Source organism: Lactuca sativa, chromosome 8, assembly GCF_002870075.4.
Source record: "Lactuca sativa cultivar Salinas chromosome 8, Lsat_Salinas_v11, whole genome shotgun sequence".
Classification (NCBI taxonomy): Eukaryota; Viridiplantae; Streptophyta; class Magnoliopsida; order Asterales; family Asteraceae; genus Lactuca; species Lactuca sativa.
Genome location: NC_056630.2, coordinates 27,801,831 through 27,811,331, shown reverse-complemented (window position 1 = coordinate 27,811,331; position 9,501 = coordinate 27,801,831). Strand labels below are relative to the sequence as shown.

Below are 9,501 nucleotides of genomic sequence, written 5' to 3'. Positions count from 1 at the left end.
ACTCAGGAGGGTAACCAACTGTTAATTTTGTTCACATTTGGTCCTTTTTTTTGTACGCAATATACCATCGAACTTGTTTGTGTTCACTATAAACCTTTTGACCGAATATAACATGTGATAGTTCACTACTAGAAAATCGCAAATACGATACACAAGATAGAGTAGGGTTGTGTATTTTAACCGTACTCTAATACAATTTTATATTTTTGTTTTTTTTCCGCCTATTTTTTTAAATGATCGTCAAATATGTTCTATTTTTTACCTCCAGAGCACTCATATTTTCATTTGCACGACTTCACCACTTCTCTTAGCGTTCACTCATCATCTCGTCACCATGACCATGAGACTATCATCATCTTCGAGCCAATGACTCCTCCTATTCCCTTGCTAGTTTTTTCAAGAAGGTATGAATGTTCCTAGATATTTCATCTCCTTTTTAATATGTACCTCTATCGATACTTTTCTAGTGTTTCAATTGGCCTTCTTCTTGTAATTTTAGTCCGTTTTGAAATCTTTATTGTGAATCATTATCTGATATGGCTATATCCTTTCATTATCTCCTATTTTGTATAATTTTCTTGTGTTTTGTAATTGCACATAATGTGTTCGATGTAATGTCCGATTCAGATTATTCATATTTTTTTACCTAGATTCAGAATCTAATACTTACCTTTTCAATAATGATCAACTGAATGGATATAGGAAGTCTTTAAATTTCAAATTAGGCGATGGAGTATATAAATTATAAAAGAACGATATCTTTTGAGGAGGTAATTTTTCTGATGATTGCTCATGTTCTTATTATTTTCCTCTTGTTTTCTTATTCAATTAGGCTGAGGTGACAATTTCAAGTGCAATCAGCAGAGATTGATTCTAGAATGCCGAAATATTGGTTAATTGACAATGACTCACCTATGTTGAAGCTACCTGGTATGAAACATTGTGTTTTGATGATTTTTCAAGGTAATTTTGCAAATATACGATTGTTTAGTAGTTTACTATTCCCAAATCCTTGCATTGTTGTGCAACTTTACATTTAAAGGTGATTCTGTTTTAGCATCCATGTATCTCGAAAATGAATGCTTTATGTTGTTTATCATACTAAAAAAGTAGTATGATACTTACACATCCATAATCTTTTCATTTTGTATATGAATTTAGCCTTTAGCATATATCATTTTGAGATCACTGCTAGCATGCTTATATTTGGTGTTATATCATGTATGACATCTTCAGGGGAAGTTCGTCAACATTAGTTTTGCCTATATATGCAACTATTATGAATATAAAGTATTGTTTTGAGATGTATGTGTTCAATATTCACATTTTATTTATATCCACATGATTATTTTATTATTATTATTATTTTTTAATATTGTGGACTCACATGCTTAACGGAATCAAAGTCATAGTTAACCATATAGGCCATTCCCCAACATCAGCAACAAGTTAGTGTCATTATTCCACCATGTATGACATCTTTTGTTATTGTTGCTTGTTTGTTCCTTACCTAAAACCTTGCACAACAGGCTACTGTTACCAGTTATACCCTCCATGTAAATTTGATCTTTGAGCATGACTATTCATATGATTTTTTCCCACTTCTTTGTATATATGTATAAACTTAGTATCTTACTAAATGTGTTTGGTTTAATGTTATTCTAATAGCCTTTCCTGAAAATTCCTATTACTTTTTAGAAGGTTGGAGGTAACCATGCTTAGAGTGTTGGGTTTTCTACTGATGGATTTACCACCACAACCACTATGAGGAAATTGCATCTCATATGGGTTTTCTGCAAATGCATATTGAAGTATACATATACCCTGCTTAGTAAATCTATCACCAAACTCTTTTATCATAACTTTCACCTTATTACTATTATTGTTTTTCTTTTTTAGTTTTATTTATGTTGTATGGCATGATATTTAACAGGAGTAATGTGATTGGCATGATATGAACAAACATGCTAGCAATGTTACCTACATTGATTAGATGGGCTCTTGAGGTTAGTAATTTTGTATCAACTTGAAACAACATTTGCAATTTGTTCATATTTTGGTGAATCTTGATGCGTTCTTTTTCTTTTTCTTTTTCTTTTTCTTTCAAAAGAGCATTCCACCGGAAATCATTGACACCCATGAACTGGAATGACATAGCTGATTCACTTTATATTTTTATTTCCTCATTAATGCAATGGATGTGTCATTAACAATGTAATTTTGTTGGTTTGTTTAATGTTGATGGAGTGCGGTTAATATTGTGGAAAAGAGGATTGGAATATAGTACGGTTAATAATGTGTATTATATGTGGAATAAAATGTGTATTATATGTGGAAGTATTGTAGAGATAGAGTACGGTGTTTAACCGTACTCTATTATGGCCCTAATCTAATACACCCCCCATATAATACGGGATGCTATCCCGTACTCTATTTTGGTAAACAACCGTATTCTATTTATGTTTTTCTAGTAGTGGTTGGTCAAAAAGGTAATGGTAAACACAAACAACAAGTTCGATTGTATATTTCGTACAAAAAAATGAAAAACACCAAATGTGAACAAAATCAATAATTGGTTACCCTCCTGAGTCATTTTCCCTATTTCCCCAAAAGCAAGGTTTCATTTAACATTACCAAAGAAAACATTTATGTATAGTGAATCAGACCCTGATTTTTACATTTTACTTATTGTCCTCTTCTCCTTGTATCAACGTTATCGTTAGAAAGCATCCACTGATACTCATTAGATATCTCAATTAAATCCATCTCTTGGCCTACGAGGATATTCAAAAAAGATAAAAGATAGTTTTCCTCATTAATAAAGGTTTTTATTTACCATCCTCATCATCTAAAGAAGCTTTATAAATGTCCTTCCCGAAATCATTAAAAAAAGTTTAACAAGAGTTATCATAAGTCTGATTAATATGATCAATATCAACTTTAGCATTTCATGTTGATGTTATACATGTTCATCGAATTGACATCCATACAAAAAGAACTAACCATCAAAACTTACTTAATGTTTTTATTACACTTGTTTGTACTTCGATTTGCACTTGTTGAATGATTTTGCTAATAATATTTGAAGAACCCTTTTATTCCCCCAAACAAGTAGTTGGCATTGACATATACTATCTCATTGATTTCTAATTTATATTTTTCAACTCATTTAATTGTAATAAAAGAGAAAATGACTCAGAATGGTAACCAGCTATTGACTTTGTTCACATTTAGTTAGTTTTTTTTGTATGCAATATATCATGAACTTGTTGTTTGTGCTCAACATAACCTTTTTGACCGGCTATAACTTGTAATAATTGATCCAAAGGGTTATGGTGAACGCAAACAATAAATTAGATGGTATATTGCATATAAAAAATGGACGAAATGTAAACAAAATCATCAGTTGGTTACCCTCCATAGTCATTTTCCTTAAGTTGTAACACTACATAGGTTAATAGCATCCACAATGTATAGTATAATGTAATGGAATGAATAACCGATTGAATGAAAGAGAACGTGTAGTTGTCATTAAACCCAACTACAACTATAGTTGGGTGTCATATTATATTATATTATATTACATTACGTAAAAAAAATAAGTTTTTTTAAATATAATTATTGATCAATAAATAAATTTATGCTTTTTAAATATGTTCCAATCATAACTAGAATCAGACTTAATCGTCAACCCCAATTTTGTAGACTAGTTAATGTCGATTTGAAACTAATGCATGAATTTGTTATATGATATGTGCATGCAGGAGTTTATAATTATGCGCAGGTACATTACAGCCTGTCCATCGAGTTGCTCTTTGATCTCTTTTGTTCGGTTGTTGTATCCCTATTTTATTCTGTACTTTTCCCAGCTTAATTATTGCTGGATTTTTATTTAGTTATTTATTTATTTCTTTTCAAAGAAATTATAAAAGGTTATTTTAATTAGTTTAGATCTTCGGCTAACCTTGACTGAAGAAAACACAGAGTACAGAATGTATATATGTACTTATAGATTCAACCTCTATGGCTGTGTATGTACGTACTAACGTACATGCCATATTGCTTAACCTAACGGCTGATCTAGCTACAATATATAATTATATATGACCCAATTAACTGGTTACCTGTTACTATATATGACGACCCCTTAATCTCGACTTTGGGTATTTTCTATTAATCATATATACTTGCGACACATAGCTACTCTAATTTATCACTGTTGACTAAGTTAATAAGTTGATCAGCTCATGATTTTAGTTTTTTAGGTGCCAATATATATATTTGGGCCACCATTTGCTGTACGTTACTTTGAAGTTTTAAGAACGTGATATTTACATATATGATGAGTGCCTATCATGCACGCTAATGTGGGACTATGGGCATCGCAGGTATTAATTCTTATTGGACATTCAGTCATCTGTCTAAACCAATAGTTTTATAAGTTAGTCCTAGTCATATTTCAGTATGTAAGAATATTCTTTTCAACTGGTTTGATCAAGAAAACGAAATGATTAAATGAATTGGCACTGATTTATGTTGATAACTAATTAGATTACTATATATTAAAAAGTCAGGATTAATCTATCATTAGAATTAATGCATACAAGTTTTGATTTTTTATTTTTTATTTATTTTTTTTTTTGTAAAAATAGGGTTGTTTTAAAATGCTTGGTAAAAATGGGGTTCTTTCTTACGTTGGTCCCACCAAACATATATAACTGATTTAATAAGTTTCAGCCCTTTAACTTTCACTTTTTTAACATTTAATTTAGATTTTTTTTTTCTTTTAAAATTAATTTTGCACCTTAATAATAATAGAATATAATATCATAATTTTTTATAATGTTAAATACAATTAATTATTATTTAAGTTTAAAGTTTAGTATTTGTATTTTACTCAAACTACTTTTTACGCCAAATTTGATTTTAATTTAATTTCAAACTTTACACCAAATTTTATTTAATAAGATGTATGTGCTCTTCTCAAAATAAATTATAAGATGCATTAATTTTTTCAATAAGTTATATTATTAAATAAAATGTTGAGTTCATTATACATGCCTGCTATGAAGTAAAATTGCTTTAGTTGTGATCAAATACCAAGACTTACCATTTTAATTAACTTTGGATATAAATATTCATACATCATTTTTGTATTTTACAAGTAATAAAACCTTCATGGATATTTTGCAACGAGAATGACTAAAAAAGGTGAGATGGCAAATGCACTATTCGCCAAAAATAAAATAAGCTTCATCTATGGCACAATATCCACCCAATCTAACCAAAATTTATAATGGTATATAATAGAATGAAACATAGGAGCGGGTTCTTCCTAAGGATCTGTCATGACATCATTAAATTCTTCATCAAGACTAATCGGGCATCACCAAGTTCACCTTCTCACTTTTCTAGTCGCCATAATTCATTTTGCGTAGTAGGTTTTATCCAATGAATTTGTAAACTAGATCGACAGAAGTAACAATGTACGTGTGAATATTTATATCAAAAAAAGATGATAAGCTTTTATATCAGAGAGCTTAAGTCCCTTATATTAAAAATAGTTTAGGTGTAGTATATTTGTCATTAAAAAGCAATCTACTTAACAATATATCTAATTGAAAATAATTAATGGATTTTATAATATATTTGGAACGACCCAAATTCAAGCACATTTATATGTTAGTAAACAAAAAAATGGTGTAAAGTATAATATGAATTAAAATCAATTTTGGTGTAAAAACAATTTGTGCAAAATGTATAATACTAAACTTTAAAACTAAAATAATATTTTCTGTTGTATTTAACTTGATATAAAATTTTATTTATAAGATATTATATTTTATTCTTATTAAAGTGCTAAATTAAAATTAAAAGAAAAAATAAAAAATAAAAATCAAATATGAGTTAAATGATTAAAAACGATAATTGAAGGTCTATTTTGAAATTAATGAAATCAGTTATATATGTTTGGTGGGACCCAAATGTAAAAAAAAAAAAAAAAAAAAAAAAAAAAAAAAAAACACTATGTTTTCACCGAGATTTGAAGTTATGACCTCAGTAGTGACTCCTCATCATTAGGCCATATTGACCCTTTGGTTAATGCATATATACTGGTTAGTTTGCAGAAATCTTTGCGCCACATGAAATGAATTGATGATTGAAGAAGAAAAATATATATGTGGTTTCAACCAAACGTAATGCCTCTTGAATTATTGCGTGTAGTACTCCACTATCTTTCTACAATAATTGTGGTAGCTACTAGTTGATTCAGACACCAACCCGTAGATTCATGTGTTACTATGAACTTTTACCTCGTTCGTTCCTTCTTTAAAAAATAAAAAACATGTATTGGTCGCATCGTGCCCCACCATTAATGTCACAAGGGAAAACCTGCAATTTATATTCACTCATATATACTTTTGTGGTAATTATTGAGAGTCACATGATTTTGAACACGATGGATGGTTTCAAGCCTTTCGTACAGTGATTCATTTTATGTCATATGTACGATGAGACTTTATTTTTCCTAAAAGCCTTTATGTCCTACCCAAGATTTCATGATCTTTGCCAAAAAAAAGCAAATAAAGGGCTGCTTTTCTTTCTTTAATTTGTATCTCTGCTTGTTATAGGACCACAGCGACTCAGCAGTGACTATATATTTCGGTTCTTGTGTTACTCAGTAGTCAGTAAATATATATTTATATATATGCCAATCGATTCGCTCAAAAATAGAAATCTAAAAATTGAATATTTTGAAAACGTGGACAAATGATGCAATGTCGAATTGTCGATCCGTTACCAAGTTTATCGATCAAATTCTGAATAATATATTGAAATGATGCACGAGATATTTGAGGCTATATATATTTAGGGATTTTAATGTGTTAATTAATGCATGGTACTAGGTGATATATAGAGAGGTCCGGAACCTCGTTTTCTAATTAACTAGCTAGTAATTACCATTAATTATCCAGCTAGAATCCTTGAAGTTCGAAAGATCCTATTTACTCGCACAAATTGGATTCCACTTCACATGGGCTCCACTCTCCACACTCCCCCAGTTCTATATATCTTCTTCCCCAACCCAAACCCTTCATCAAACTGCTTTCTTCTCTAGATCTTAGCTTCCCAAAGAACAAGTTATAATTGGTTATATAAACCCCCTTTCTTGAAACCTCTTTATGTGTTTTCATCCTTCATTTGATTATTTCCTTTTATATATCTTTATGTTTTTTCTCTTATTTGAGCATCGAGTTTACCTCGTCCTCAGTTATGAAACACAAAATATATATATTGGTTCATAAATCTTTAGAAAATCCATTTTCAAAAACTAAGATGACAAACAAGTAGTAATTAATCATATACTTCTGTCATGTATATTGTTTGTGGGTATTCTTCCTTCTTTCTTTAATCGTTTTCATAGATTTAGGGTTTTTTAAACTAATTCAACTAGCTAACTTCACATCAACATATATTTTGAAGCCATAATGTCATTGTTTACAGGTGCGGCATCATCAAGATTCACATGGTTGCCCTATATATATGTAAATCTTTGGGAAATGAGAATCTTGATGATGCTGCATCAGAAATCAATTGACTGTATCGATCGCAATTCAATACAAGAATACAACGGCTAGATCTACGACCTACCTTACACAAACAAGGTTAGGATTCTTTCTGATCTCATTTGTTAATTACTTCGATTCGCACATGCGTGTATGTACGTAGATGTGTCAGTGTTTGACAATGGAACTCTTTTATTCTATATATTTCCCATCACGAACATTTATCCTGAAAAAAGATACGAATATTTGGATTGTGTCAATTCAAACTGAGTTGTTTATACACGTGGAGTGTCCTGGCTAAACAATTGTCAGTATTGTTATTTTTTAGGGTTTTACAAACTTGACAGTAAAGTTAGAGATCTCGATTTGAGGTTTGTACTCTTTTTTCGAAAGCGAAACCACATACGAGGAGATAAGTTTTCTATTTGGTATGTAGATTCATAAACTGCATGTTGTGATGAAGGAGTCTCAACCCCATGTATTTTTCATTGAAAAGAATCTATAACACTGTATTGAAGTTTTTTTTAGAAAGTATTTTTATGCTTTTACATATATTTGTGTTTTTTCTTTTGTATATATCTTTTATTAACTGTTTTGCTTATGGTGTACAAAGACTTGAATGGTTTTAAATCTTTGTACACCATCGAGGGGTTTAGATTTATTTGTTCTTTTCGGAATGGTAAAATTTGTTATGAATTTGAAAGCGGAAGCTCTCTAAAATGTATGTATAATAAAAGGTCCAACTTGAATGCAGCTAATTAAAATTTTCTCTTCTCTATATCGGGTTTAAGTTGGTCTTTTCTTCTGCTTCTGTACTATGTCTCGTCGGTTTGTCTTGAAAACCCGTCATGTAAATTATTTGATTTCCTTTGTGCATATATATATGTGTAATTAACTGCTTTGTATGTCCATGATATTCTTTAGGCGTCTTTTACTTTGGATTCTAAAAATATGTATTTGTGTGAGAGAGATAGATGGACAGAAATATTGAGAGGAAAACCCGAACAACTTAGAAGACTAATGAAGTGGATCTGGATGATTAGAATGTGCTGATTTGAGGTTAGATACTAATGTGGGAAATGTTTGGATCGATATACTAATGGGAATTTACAATTTATGAGGGATTCCAACGTTAGTATGGCTTGATCAATTCTTTGGATCAATAGCTTGTACTGTAGTAAATGATTTCCATTTCTATAAGGTGAAGATATATAATACATTACTACATAAAAGGGGCAATTTTCGAAGGCAAATCTGTCACTATCCGTCAGCAAAATCATTGATGGTTATTTTCTTATGACGTTACCGATGGATCATTTTTTATACATATTTCAGACGGGTAATCTTTAGAGACATTATATGGATGATTTAGAGACATACTTACATCATTAATTTGTTGGTACGTAAAATAGCAGTTTGCAAAAAAGACATTATAGATGTAAATGTTTTGTAGTCATTTTTAACTTGCAAATGTTGGTTGGTTAGCCTCTGTTCTAATTACAATATGTTAAATAAGTTGTGTAAATTGTAATAGGTTTATCTCTCAAATGATAGTAAATATTTTCTATATTCACATTTTTTTTACCTTCAAATGATGTAATAAGTTGTTGGTTAGCGTTTGTTGTAATTACAATATGTTTTTCACTTGTATATGTAAGTTTCTATAGTTTATACTTCCAAATTTTCTTTAAATCCTTATAATTTGTATTGTTATTGTAATCGAGGTTCGTTGATAGAAGAACAATTGTGAAACTTGCGGGAAAGAATTGAGCTTCCTTTTATTTTATAGAGTAAAGAACTGATCACTGTTCTTAACACCAAGCGTTGTAGGACGTACATCGTCTTTATAGATGAGATAAATCATCAACGTTATGTACATGTATATCCAACAATGTGGGACGGCATTATAAACAAATGAATTTTGTTAACCATT

General features: G+C 30.2%; 2 long non-coding RNA genes across 5 annotated transcripts; both read left to right on the top strand.

Annotated features, from left to right (window-relative positions):
• Window positions 1–214: 214 nt before the first annotated feature.
• Window positions 215–2,337, top strand: LOC111913186 (uncharacterized). 4 transcript variants are annotated; one of them, XR_008225520.1, is made up of 5 exons: window positions 215–404; window positions 833–930; window positions 1,699–1,811; window positions 1,934–2,006; window positions 2,111–2,337. It is a non-coding gene; the product is annotated as an uncharacterized LOC111913186 (long non-coding RNA). The 4 variants fall into 4 exon arrangements; XR_008225519.1 differs by having other exon boundaries at window positions 833–963; XR_006186480.2 differs by having other exon boundaries at window positions 833–1,811.
• Window positions 2,338–6,725: 4,388 nt separating this feature from the next.
• Window positions 6,726–9,234, top strand: LOC111913212 (uncharacterized). Its single transcript, XR_002857464.2, has 2 exons — window positions 6,726–7,667; window positions 7,897–9,234. It is a non-coding gene; the product is annotated as an uncharacterized LOC111913212 (long non-coding RNA).
• The last annotated feature ends 267 nt before the right edge of the window (window positions 9,235–9,501 follow it).